Here is a 13957-nt window from a genome sequence, read left to right as displayed (position 1 = left end):
AGGAGGTGGATTCTTAAGTTTCCTTCTAGCAGGATTCTGGATAGAACTGGAACTAGAAACTGGGAGGTGCTTTCAGGTCCTACAGCAAAGACCTATGCCTTCCAAAAAACCTTCATTATCCTGTTCATCCATATTTCATTCCAGCTTCAAGACTGAACTCTAGCATGTCAACACTATATAATTCTTTTATGAAAGCTGAAAATCTTCTTTCTAAAAGAATATAGCAAAAATCAGCCTTCAGATGAAATCCTTGCAAGTATAACTCTGTAAGAAACCTTTGAAGTTAATAGCCTATCTCCAAGGGCTTTCCTTTCATCTGTTTTCTTTGGTTGTACAGCAAGAATATCAGGAAAAGGCCATGGTATATAGCAAAGTGGTGTTTCAGACTTAGGGTTTACTATTCCTTTCTGTGACTTCTAGTTCAGCTGGGATGGAAAAAAGACTGAAGAAAAGGGAAATTCTCTCCATTATAGGTTTATTTTAAGTCAGCACCCACCACAGTGAATAATTTATTTGATATCCATATTCTACATCAAGATGCCATTGACATTGTCTGTTATTTCTTTCTACCCAAATTATTCTCCAAATATATCTCAGCAAATCAGTCAGCCTTACGACACTGTCATGGAGGATGAAACTCACATTACACAGCATTGGTCACACAAAAATTAAGCCTTTAATTTAAAATACTGGACGTGCTGGAACGTGTCCAGAGAAGGGCCACGAGGATGAGCAGAGGGCTGGAGCACCTCTCCTATGAGGACAGACTGAAGGAGTTGGGGCTTTTCAGTCTGCAGAAGAGAAGGCTCCCAGGTGACCTAATTGTGGCCTTCCAGTATCTGAAGGGGGCCTACAAGAAGGCTGGGGAGGGACTTCTCAGGATCTCAGGTAGTGATAGGACTAGGGGGAATGGAATGAAGCTGGAGGTGGGGAGATTCAGGCTGGATGTGAGGAGGAGGTTCTTCACCATGAGAGTGGTGAAACCCTGGAATGGGTTGTCCAGGGAGGTGGTTGGGGCCCTGTCCCTGGAGGTGTTTAAGAGCAGGCTGGCTGAGGCTCTGGCCAGCCTGATCTAGTGTGGGGTGTCCCTGCCCATGGTAGGGGGGTTGGAACTAGATGATCCTTGTGGTCCCTTCCAACCCTGACTGATACTATGATACTATGAAAATACTCATCTATACTCATTCTAAAGTCACTTAAAATAAAAATGATCTTTCATGGCATGGTGTATTCCATCCTGTTCTGGATTTTTTTTTCCTCTTTTTTTCCCTCCACCCATTTACTGTAGAAGGACCCAAGTGGAATTGCCAAAATGGTTTATGTGAGCCGTGATGGGAAAGCTTAGTTTGTTAAACTCTCTGACGACTCCAAGTGAGCTTTTATCTTCTCATACATGACTCACTCCATGCTTTTGAAAGTACACAACAGAATGCATGTTCCTGCTCAGAAAAAGTACCCCAAAACAGGAAAAAAATTATATGAGTTTATTGACTGCTAGTGCTAAGATACTGTTTGTCAGCACAACAGCAAGAAAACAGCTCAAAAAATCCTGTATCTTGGCAAGGATATTTTGGCATACAGATCGGGGATGTTATTAATCACTAAGCAGAGGGAGGGCAGACATGAAGTATTTTCAGCAGCTTATGGTAAGGCTTGAGCAAATTACTCAATCTAAAATACAGATCCCAACGAAAGAAATGTCAAAGAAAGATGCTGGAGAGAAATTAGACATGTTATCCCACAAAGAGGTGAAATGTGTGTGCTTTCTCTGAGGGTGGTTCAGAGAGCTGTTCAGCAAAGCCTTCTTTAAGCATGGCCCAAGTATACTCGATCCTGAGGCAGCTTCTAGATCTACATTTCTGCCTACATAACAAAGAGTGAATACTGACCTTTCTTAAATTGATCAAAATCTTCTTGTTTTCTTGATGTGTGAATACAAACTGGTGTAAGCACAGTTCAGAAAACCTTCTTTAAGCATGGCCCAAGCATAAGCATACTCAATCCCGAGACAGCTTCTACACCTCCATTTCTGTCTGCATACCAAAGAGTGAATACTGACCTTTCTTAAATTGATCAAAACCTTCTTGCTTTCTTGATGTGTGAATACAAACTAAAGCCTGGTTCTGTCTGCAATTTGAAGTATTCCATAGGTATTTCCACTTCACAGATTTGGCAGAAATGCTTTGAAACACAGTTGAATTGGGCAACATTGTGAAGCTTAACAACACCTGTCAGCTTAAAATACTTAGGGCTGAGATTTTTTGCTGGAATTAATTCTACATGTTGGATACAATGCTATTTATAGATACCCAAAATCTCTTGAATACTGTTAAAAACCTCCTGTTCCTTAAAGGTTCTAAATGTTTTCAAGATCTTAGAATAAGACTGTCTTCAAATGGACCCAAGAATCTTCTTCAGCTTCCACCTTGTCAAAATTAACTTTATCAAACTCCTAAGCAGTGGAATCTTGTACCAAATTTTCAAGGTAATTCAGCAACACCTTTACAACACTGCATTGTAATTTTGGAAACAGGGTTAGCATATGAAAAACTCCTCCCCTGTGAGCAGGAATGGACTCCAAGTGTCCAGCTATGAAGTTCAGAAATTTGCTCATTTGGTAAAGTTTGGTTTATGAAGAAAACCCTTTTCTGAGTGCCTAATTATGAAGGAATTGCTCTTACCAGGCCTAGGGTATATTAATTTTTTGGTAAGTTTAATGATACTACATGCTGGCAAGTTCAGGAGCATTTTGCAGGAAGAGCTGTATTTGAACTCCTTCTACAACACCTACTCAGCAGTTTCAAGTACAAATTTGTCAGTATCCAAAATATGGAGAAACTCATCTACATTTGAACCCAGAGTGCTTTCTTTACAAAAGCATAAATAGTACTTGTGTAGAATTATTATCTAGCATTTTGAAAGTGTTTCTCTCACAAGTTAAAACAGGAACATGCTAGATGACTTACAGTTTACATGGTATCAGTATAGGGTTTGCACACAAGAGTCATGGAATATAAGTCACAGTGAAGAAATTGTTTCTTTGTGGGTAAGTAGGAAACTGCAAAAATCACATCAAATGGCAAAAACTGCCACCAGTGTCCTAGCTGGCACTCTGCTTTGTGTGAGGTAGATGCAATATCAAAGTAAGGAACTGTTTAAAAAAGACAATATTTAAATAATCATGCATAACTTACAACATGTATTTCAGTTTAATGTGGCTGTCCTTCACCAGATATATACTCCAGTATTAAAACTACTGTTGAACAACATCATCTTCCTCAAAGTTACATAAGCTTTAATTTATCTGACTTGAAATTCATGGTAGTTCCACCTAAATTACCAGTATTCTCCATATTGATTAGATGGTGTTGGGTGATAGGTTGGACTTGATGATCTCAAAGGTCTTTTCCAACCTGGTTAACTCTAATTCTATTCTATTCTATTCCATTCCATTCCATTCCATTCCATTCCATTCCATTCCATTCCATTCCATTCCATTCCATATTTGTTTAAATAATGTAAGAAATTATGGTACAGCTATGAATGTCATTTGCATGAATGAAAATGCTGCATTTTGTCTGGCTCAGGTATGCAAAGGGCCAGACATATGTTGTCACAGTTGTGCCATGTACCCTGTAGATCTGACACAATACTGGACTGTATTGTGGCTACACTAGAAATAGGCTACACTAATGTAAAGTGAAATAAACTTTCTGCAGTCCTTCAGGGGGACAAAATCTAGAAGGCAGAAAAACTTGACACAAGAAAATAAAGGATTTAAGTATGAATAGTGGGTTTAAAAAAACACAGTATCAGGGAGACCTGTATGCTGAAACAGGTCTAAGGTCCCTGTCCAGTCAGTAAGTCTGGGCTTCCTCCTCAATATGGAGGAAATGCCCCAAAAGAAGCACCCCTCTCAGTCCTGTCCAAATATAAGTAAGGATGGCCAAGGTTCACTCACAAACCAAGGGCTTGGGAAGCACTCCCAGGACTTGCGAGTTGCTCATGGACTCTAAGGCTTCCAAGCATCTTGAGGGAAATGAAACAGAACATTTATAAACAAATGTGTGCTTTTCAGATAAGAGAAGATTGGAAGGGACAAGACAAAAGAGAAGGAAATATATACAAGCTTAGTATTCCAGAAGAAGAAACTATATACAAAAGCCCTAGACTCTAGAGGGTTCTTGGGTGATGAATTGCCTAAAGCAAGAGAATATGCATAGATGTTTTAGTGCTTTGTGCAGGCCCTTATCCTTATAAAGTAAAGAATAACTCTTCCAGAGTCTGCATGTCTGTTTGCTTAATTTTCACATCTCCCTAAAGATAAAAAGCGTAAAACCTCCATGAGGCTGCAGAAAAATACATGCTTAAAGTTCTGGAAAGTCTTAAATACCCTGGAGCTCTTTGGTGATGATACACCAGGTCTGCAGGGAAAATTCAAGGAATCTTTTGTGTTGGTTTTTGGTTGGTTGCTTGCTTTGGTTTTTGGTTGTTGTTGTTTTGTTTTGTTTTGTTTTGTTTCAACTTAACCCAAGAATACGTCTGAGTTCCCCAAACCAGATAGGTGTCCCAGTTTTGCCCTTGCTTCATACCGGAGTGAGATGCACTTATATGCCAGCAAGTCCATGCACAGCCAGAGAGTGAGACCTGAACAAAGTAGCATGCTGAAGGGCAGCTCTACCAGACTCAGTGGCACCAAATACAGAAAGAGTAATGGGATGCTTTTTCCTGTGACCCTTTTTCTTCTATTCACATTCAAAGCCCACAGACTTTTACAGGAAGAAGCGAGGTTTAGGCTGGATGTTAGGAAGAAGTTCTTCACAGAAAGAGTGATTGACTGTTGGAATGTGCTGCCCAGGGAAGTGGTGGAGTCACCATCACTGGAGGTGTTTAAGAGGAGACTGGATGGGGCCCTTGGTGCCATGGTTCAGTTGATAAGATGGTGTTGGGTGATAGGTTGGACTTCATGATCTTTAAGGTCTTTTCCAACCTGGTTAATTCTATTCTATTCTATTCACCTCAATCACATGGGTAATATCTAAAAACCACGCCTATTCTTCTTAAAAGAATGTATATTATGGTATTTTATGCATATTATATTGCTGTTACAAGAGCAGCAGTATAATTGACAGATTTTAATGGCATTTCATAATAATTTTCATTCTGCAGATGCCTAAACTGACTCAAAAAGTCTTTGAAACCTTCTCTAAGCTGCACAAAACACACAAGGCTAAAACAACAGAAGTGACGGAAGACAAAAATAGTGGCTGTGGACTTGGACTTGGCTTTTAATCTGTGAACATAAAGTCTGGAAAACCTCAGAACAGTCTGAAGCTCATTAATTCTGTCACTGCAGTATTCCTTAGTCATTATGGCACTGATAGTAAGCTTAAGAACATACATATGATCTTGTACAAATATCAGTTCACAAAGCTGTGTATTCTAACTGTGAAATCATTGTGTGGAATTGTATTGCCACATTCAGTGAATACTCAATACAATTCAGTCAGAAGTTTTACAATAAATACATATAGCAATGAAAGAATGGCACCTGACAACAGCTTATTAGAAATAGAATAGAATAGAATAGAATAGAATAGAATAGAATAGAATAGAATAGAATAGACCAGACCAGACCAGACCAGAGCAGACCAGACCAGGTTGGAAAAGACCTTTGAGATCATCAAGTCCAACCTATCATCCAACACTATCTAAGCAACTAAACCATGGCACCAAGCGCCCCATCCAGTCTCTTCCTAAACACCATTGCTGAAAACATTTAGGACCTCCTGCTTAGACATGGAAAATGGGACTCAGCACTTCACAAAAACTGAAGTTTAGTGTTAGGGGAAAATCTGTAAATGTCTTCAAGGATAAATGATACACTGTCAAGAGAGGACAAGGAAACTGACACTTAGAGGAGCAGGGCTGGGTCTGCTTTCCTTGATTTAATGTTGCCCAGCCAGCATATGCAGCCATTCAGCCATGCACAGCCAAGAAATCAGCCACAGGAAGTGCTGCTTCTACTTCACACGCTAGTTAAAGGGAAAGCTGGGGTTGCTTAGCCTGGAGAAGAGGAGGCTCAGGGGAGACCTTATTGCTCTCTACAACTACCTGAAGGGAGGTTGTAGCCAGGTGGGGGTTGGTCTCTTCTCCCAGGCAACCACCAACAGAACAAGAGGACACAGTCTCAAGATGCACCAGGTGAAGTTTAGGCTCGAGGTGAGGAGAAAGCTCTTCACAGAGAGAGTTGTTAGCCATTGGAATGCGCTACCCAGGGTGGTGGTTGAGTCACCATCCCTGGAAGTGTTCAAGAGGGGATTGGATGTGGCACTTGGTGTCATGGTCTAGTAGTCATGAGGTCCTGAGGAGACAGGTTGGATTTTATGATCCTTGAGGACTTTTCCAACCTTGTTGATTCTATGATTCTAAAGAGACAGCACTCTGTCTGTGAAGAGCTTTTCTCTACATCCTATCAATAAGCACTATTTGAAACATTTGAAAGCTGGTGATTTAGTCTGCAAGCCTTTGACAGAAAATTATGTCACTATATAATTTTACAACTACATTTTTTTTGCTTTGGTGCATTCAGTGATAACAAAAAATATTGGTTTGCCTTTCCTATTAAAAATAAAAGTTATTTCACATACAAAATATATTCTCAATATATTTCAAAGGATAATTACATAAACAGTATCTTAACTGCATTTATTAAGTTCTAACTCCTCTCTTTTTGCTCAGAAATACACACTGGACACCAAATCCACTGAAGAGAAGTGAAGATCATGAAGTCTCTAACAGCATCAACACATGTGATATTTACTTCAGAGCAGTAAAGGAGCATGGTACTCCAGTGCCATGCCCCCACTCATTCTATTTACCATGAATGGACATTTCATAGTTTCATTCAGGGTTGGAAGGGACCACAAGGATCATCTAGTTCCAACCCCCCTGCCATGGGCAGGGACACCCCACACTAGATCAGGCTGGACAGAGCCTCAGCCAGCCTGCTCTTAAACACCCCCAGGGACGGGGCCTCGACCACCTCCCTGGACAACCCATTCCAGGGTTTCACCACTCTCATGGTGAAGAACCTCCTCCTCACATCTAGCCTGAATCTCCCCACCTCCAGCTTCATTCCATTCCCCCTAGTCCTATCACTACCTGACATCCTGAGAAGTCCTTCCCCAGCCTTCCTGTAGGCCCCCTTCAGATACTGGAAGGCCACAATTAGGTCACCTTGGAGCCTTCTCTTCTCCAGACTGAACAGCCCCAACTCCTTCAGTCTGTCCTCATAGGAGAGGTGCTCCAGCCCTCTGATCATCCTTGTGGCCCTTCTCTGGACACGTTCCAGCACCTCCACATCCATCTTGTAATAGGGGCTCCAGAACTGGACACAGTACTCCAGGTGGGGTCTCACCAGGGCTGAGTAGAGGGGGAGGATCACCTCCCTCGACCTGCTAGCCACACTTCTCCTGATGCAGCCCAGGATCTGATTGGCTTTGCGGGCTGCAAGTGCACACTGAGAGCTCATGTTGAGCTTTTTGTCCACCAGCACCCCCAAGTCTCTCTCTTCAGGGCTACTTTCCAGCCAGTCACTGCCCAGCTTGGATTTGTGCCTGGCATTGCCTCGACCCAGATGCAGGACCCTGCACTTGCTCTTGTTGAACTTCATGAGGTTGGCTTGTGCCCACCTCTCCAGCCTGTCAAGGTCCCTCTGGATGGCCTCCCTTCCCTCCAGCATGGCTGCTGCACCACACAGTTTGGTGTCATCAGCAAACTTGCTGAGGGTGCACTCAATGCCACTGTCCATGTCACCCACAAAGATGTTGAATAAGACAGGTCCCAGGACTGATCCCTGAGGGACTCCACTTGTCACTGGCCTCCACTGGGACATGGAGCCATTGACAGCCACTCTTTGGGTGCGGCCATCAAGCCAGTTCCTTATCCATCTAGTGGTCCACCCATCAAACCCATGTGTCACCAGTTTGGAGACCAGGATGTGGTGCGGGACAGTGTCGAAGGCTTTGCTCAGGTCCAGGTAAACGACATCAGTTGCTCGCCCCTCATCTATTAATTTTGTCACCTGCTCATAGAAGGCCACCAGGTTGGTCAGGCAGGATTTGCCCTTGGCAAAGCCATGCTGACTGTTCCCAATCACCTCTTCACTATTCTTTTGAGCGAGTAGTGACTCCAGGAGGATCTGCTCCATGATCTTTCCAGGCACAGAGGTGAGACTGACTGGCCTGTAGTTCCCTGGTTCCTCCTTCTTGCCCTTTTTGAAGATGGGGGCAATGTTTCCCCTTTTCCAGTCTGTGGGGACTTCCCCAGACTGCCATGACTTTTGAAATATAATAGAGAGGGGTTTAGCAACCTCATCTGCCAGTTCTCTCAGCACCCGTGGGTGTAACCCGTCGGGTCCCATGGACTTGAACACTTTCAGGTTCTTCAGGTGATCACGAACCTGATCTGCACTTACAATGGGCAGTTCTTCCTCCCCGTCCCTGGCTTTGAATTCCATAACATCAGGAGAGGACATTTGATGTCCTCTTCCTGTTTTTCAGTAAAAGGTTAATTGCTCTCTACAACTACCTGAAGAGAGGTTGTAGACAGGCAGAGGTTGGTCTTTTCTCCCAGGCAGCCAGCACCAGAACAAGAGGACACAGTCTCAGGCTGCACCAGGGGACATTTAGGCTGGATGTTAGGGAGAAGTTCTATACAGAGAGAGTGATTGCCCATTGGAATGGGCTGCCCAGGGAGGTGGTGGAGTCACCAACATTGGAGGTGTTCAGGAGGAGACTTGATGGTTTAGTTAATTAGGTGGGTTGGATTGGTTGATAGGTTGGATATGATGATCTTGAAGGTCTCTTCCAATCTAGTCTGGTCTATTCTATTCTATTCTATTCTATTCTATTCTATTCTATTCTATTCTATTCTATTCTATTCCAACAATCTTTTTAATTAATGCTCTGCTTTTTGTGGAAAATTAGAATTCTATCAGAGAAAGCATTAAGTGCCTAAACCTTAAATCATTTGAGTGTTGGCTAAAACAGAAAGCATTTGTGTGCCTTCCAGAAGCTTCAAGCTGTGCTAGAGGTCATCACTGTTCACTTCATCATCCTTAGGATACAGTGGCTCGTGTGTCACCTAAAAGAAAGCAGGCTCTAACACAGAAGTCATGTAGAACAGAACAGAACAGAACAGAACAGAACAGAACAGAACAGAATAGAATAGAATAGAATAGAATAGAATAGAATAGAATAGAATAGAATAGACCAGGTTGGAAGAGACCTTCAAGATCATCACGTCCAACCTATCATCAAACACCACCTAATCAACTAAACCATGCCGCCAAGTACTCCCATGGGGAGAACCATGATGACAGCTTAGAATCAAAGTATTTGATTTTCAGTGTATATCAGATTTTTTTTTCCCACATGAAATAAAAACATTACTTTGCCATTTTGATAGGGAAGGTCTGTAATTTGAATAAACCTTTATTAGAATAAACCAAACCAGGTTGGAAGAGACCTTCAAGATCATCGTGTCCAACCCATCAACCAATCCAACCCACCCAAACAGCTAACCCATGGCACCAAGCACCCCGTCAAGTCTCCTTCTGAACACCTTCAATGACGGCGACTCCACCACCTCCCCGGGCAACCCATTCCATAGCGCAATCACTCTTTCTGTATAGAACTTCTTCCTAACATCCAACCTGAACCTCCCCTGGCGCAGCCTGAGACTGTGTCCTCTTGTTCTGGTACTGGGTGCCTGGGAGAAGAGACCATCATCAGCCTGTCTACAACCTCCCTTCAGGTAGTTGTAGAGAGTGATAAGGTCACCCCTAAGTCTCCTCTTCTCCAGGCTAAGCAGCCCCAGCTCCCTCAGCCTCTCCTCATAGGGCTTGTGTTCCAAACCCCTCACCAACTTTGTTGCTCTTCTCTGGACTCGTTCCAGCAAGTCAACATCCTTCCTAAACTGAGGGGCCCAGAACTGGACACAGTACTCGAGGTGTGGCCTAACCAGTGCAGTGTACAGCGGCAGAATGACCTCCCTGCTCCTGCTGGCCACACTGTTCTTGATGCAGGCCAGGATGCCATTGGCCCTCTTGGCTGCCTGGGCACACTGCAGGCTCATGTTAAGCCTACCATCAACCAGCACCCCCAGATCCCTCTCTGCCTGGCTGCTCTCTAGCCACTCTGACCCCAGCCTGTAGCACTGCATGGGGTTGTTGTGGCCAATGTGCAGAACCCGGCATTTGGATGTGTTAAATCTCATGCCGTTGGATTCTGCCCATCTGTCCAGCCTGTCCAGGTCTCTCTGCAGAGCCTCTCTACCCTCCAGCAGATCAACTCTTGCCCCCAGCTTGGTGTCGTCAGCAAATTTACTGATGATGGACTCAATGCCCTCATCCAGATCATCAATAAAGATGTTAAAGAGCACAGGGCCCAGCACTGATCCTTGGGGCACACCACTAGTGACTGGTTGCCAGCTGGATGTGGCACCATTCACCACCACTCTCTGGGCTCGGCCCTCCAGCCAGTTCCTAACCCATCGCAGTGTGCTCCCGTCCAAGCCATGGGCTGACAGCTTGGCCAGCAGTTTGCTATGGGGGACGGTGTCAAAGGCCTTGCTGAGGTCCAGGTAGACTACATCAACAGGCCTCCCCACATCCACCAGGCGGGTCACCTGATCATAGAAGGAGATCAGGTTGGTCAGGCAGGACCTGCCCTTCCTAAATCCATGCTGGCTAGGCCTGATCCCTTGGCCATCCTGTAAGTGTTGTGTTATTGAACTCAGGATGACCTGTTCCATGATCTTGCCTGGCACTGAGGTCAGGCTGACAGGCCTGTAATTCCCTGGCTCATCCAACCGGCCCTTCTTATGGATGGGCACCACATTGGCCAGCTTCCAGTCCTCTGGGACCTCGCCAGTGAGCCAGGACTGCTGGAAAATTATGGAGAGTGGCTTGGCCAGCTCATCTGCCAGCTCTCTCAGCACCCTAGGATGAATCCCATCTGGTCCCATGGACTTGTGGGGATCCAAGCTGCTAAGGAGAGTTCCAACTACCGCCTCATGGAACATAGGGAAACTGTGCAGCTCCCTGGCTCCTTCTGCTAGCTCTGCAGACCAGCTGTCAGGAAGACGTTCTGCCCTTCTAGTAAAAATTGAGGCAAAGAAGGTGTTAAGTATCTCTGCCTTTTCCTTATCCTTGGTTACAATGTTCCCCTCCGTATCCACCAAGGAGTGGAGGTTTTCCTTCCCCTTCCTCTTACTATTAATGTATTTATAGAAGGACTTTTTGTTGTCCTTCACAGTAGAGGCCAGTTTAAGTTCCAAGTGTGCTTTTGCCTCCCTAATTCTCTTCCTACAAGACCTAGCAACATCCTTAAACATTCTGTGGGTTGCCTCCCCTCGCTTCCAAAGGTGATACACCCTCTTTTTTTCCCTCAGTTCCATTAAAAGTTCATGAACCATCCAGGCTGGCCGTCTGCCCCGGCGGCTCATCTTCTGGCACATTGGCACAGCCTGTCCCTGAGCCTTCAACAATTCTTCATTGAAGTAGGTCCAGCTCTCCTGGACCCCTTTGTTTTTAAGGGCTTTATCCCAAGGAACCCTCTGAATTAGTTCCTTGAGTAACCCAAAGTCTGCCCTCCGGAAGTCCAGAGTGGAGGTCTTCTTGCCGCCCCTCTTGGCTTGACCAAAAACCGAGAATTCAATTATCTCGTGGTCACTGGACCCCAAACACCCTCCAACCACCACATCGCCCACCAGTCCTTCCCTGTTGGTGAAGAGGAGGTCAAGCATAGCCTTGCCCCTGGTAGGCTCTCGCAGCACCTGGGATAAGAAGCTGTCCTCCATGCATTCTAAAAACCTTCTAGACTGTCTCCTCTCTGCCGTGTTGAGTTCCCAGCAGATGTCAGGCAGGTTGAAGTCACCCATGAGAACAAGGTCCGGAGATCTTGAGACAGCCCTAAGCTGCCTATAGAATGCTTTGTCAACATCTTCCTCCTGGTTGGGTGGTCTATAACAGACTCCAACCAGGGTGTCTGCCCTGCTGGTCTTCCCTCTAATTCTTATCCACAAGCATTCAACCCGATCATCCCTAATCTCCATCTCAATGGCATCTAGTGTCTTTCTGATGTACAGGGCCACCCCTCCACCCCTTCTTCCTCGCCTGTCTCTCCTGAAGAGCTTGTAACCGTCAATTGCAGCGCTCCAGTCGTGTGAGTCGTCCCACCACGTCTCTGTGATGGCAACTATATCATAATTTTCCTGCTGCATCAAGGCTTCCAGCTCCTCCTGTTTGTTACCCATGCTTCGTGCATTAGTGTACATGCACTTCAGCTGGGCTGCTGGTTTCACCTCCAACTCTAGCTTGTCGCCCCCAGACTCTTGTCTGAGAGGACTCTCTTCAGCCCCTTCCCCCTTCGAAACTAGTTTAAAGCCCTGTCTATGAGACCCGCCAATTCCCTACCCAGGATTTTTTTATCTTTGGGGGACAGTCCGTTCTCATATACAGTGATCTTTCCCCTTCTCTGGGACAGATGTACTCTATCTATTGCCAGCTGGCCTGGTGCAGTGGAAAGTTTCCCAATATCAAAAAACCCAAAATTCTTTTGACTGCACCAGCCTCTAAGCCACTTGTTAACTATAGCTGCTGACCTGTTCCTTACTGTATTCCCTCCTGCAGTTAAGGGTATTGATGAAAAAATTATTTGTGCCCCTGACCCCTCAACCAGGTCTCCCAGGGCCCTGAAGTCATCTTTGATAGCCCTGGGAGTTCTGGTTGCAACATCATCATTCCCTAACTGCATAACTAGTAAGGGGTAGTAGTCAGAGGGCTGTACCAGTTTAGGCAGCCTACTGGTAACATCATTAACTTGGGCTCCTGGCAGACAACAGAGTTCCCTATGAGATGGGTCAGGCCGACATATAGGGCCCTCCATTCCCCTCAGAAGGGAATCACCAATAACAACTACCCTCCTCTTTTTATTGAGGGAACAGGTCCTGATGCCAGCAGAAGACTGTTTGACCTTAGGCTGCTTTGCCTTAGGCTGTTTAATCTTAGGCTGCTTAGCTTTAGGGAGAACCCCAGATGGTGTGTCCTCCGGCATCAGGACCACCTCACCCTCAATTTCCAGTGCTCCATATCTGTTTTCTAAGAGCAGTGGGGAAGGTGAGGGGAGGCAAGGAGGTTTAACTTTGCGTCTTTTGAGAGTAACCTGCGTCCATTCACCTCTGCTTTTTGAATAACCAGCCTCTGCTGGGGGAGCCTGCAGAGCCTGCTTACTCCCATTCAACTCTTTCCTCTTCTGATTCTGATTCACCTCTTTCCTCCTCTGGTTCATCTCCTTCCTCCTCTGGTTCATCTCTTTCCTCCTCTGGTTCATCTCTTTCCTACATTTCCTTACATTTCTAAGGCTAGCAAACTTATCCCTCAGTCTGGCCACCATATTAAGTAGATAGTCAACCTGCTCACACCTTATACAAGAGTTGCCCCCACTACCCTGCGTCTCAAGGGCCAGGCTCCAGCATTCTCTACAGCCAGATACCTGGACAGCTACCTGCTTCTGTTCTACCTCCGTCTGGGTCGACACTGATTTTTTAAGGGAGATTTTGCTGCGAGTTACAACCATGGCTGTCCCTGGCCACAGCACCTACTGCCAATTTAAAAACAAAAACAAAAACAAAAAAAAAAAAAAAAAAAAAAAAAAAAAATGGGCGGCGCGTGAGCGTACAGGAGAATACGGGCTGCCCGACGAAGTGAACCCCCCGAGCCGCAGCAGAGCCTTTTAAATTCAGCCGCTCCCGCCGCTGGGACCACGAGTCTGACCACGTGAAAGAGCGGCTGCTCCTTCCCCGCGGCTAAAACTCAGCAGCGATGGCGATTCCCGCAGCCCGAAAAGGAGAGCAGCGGCTGGTCCCCGGCGGTTGCTGGTCTGGGTGCTGT

General features: G+C 45.3%; 1 protein-coding gene across 1 annotated transcript in view; it reads right to left on the bottom strand.

Annotated features, from left to right (window-relative positions):
* GUCY1A2 (guanylate cyclase 1 soluble subunit alpha 2) overlaps nt 1–13957 on the bottom strand; it is a 194957-nt gene that overhangs the window by 87822 nt on the left and 93178 nt on the right.

Source organism: Melanerpes formicivorus, unplaced genomic scaffold, assembly GCF_026170545.1.
Source record: "Melanerpes formicivorus ecotype bairdi unplaced genomic scaffold, bMelFor1.0.p_v2 SCAF_1, whole genome shotgun sequence".
In the NCBI taxonomy this organism is placed as follows: Eukaryota; Metazoa; Chordata; class Aves; order Piciformes; family Picidae; genus Melanerpes; species Melanerpes formicivorus.
This window is presented reverse-complemented; position numbering and strand designations above follow the sequence as displayed.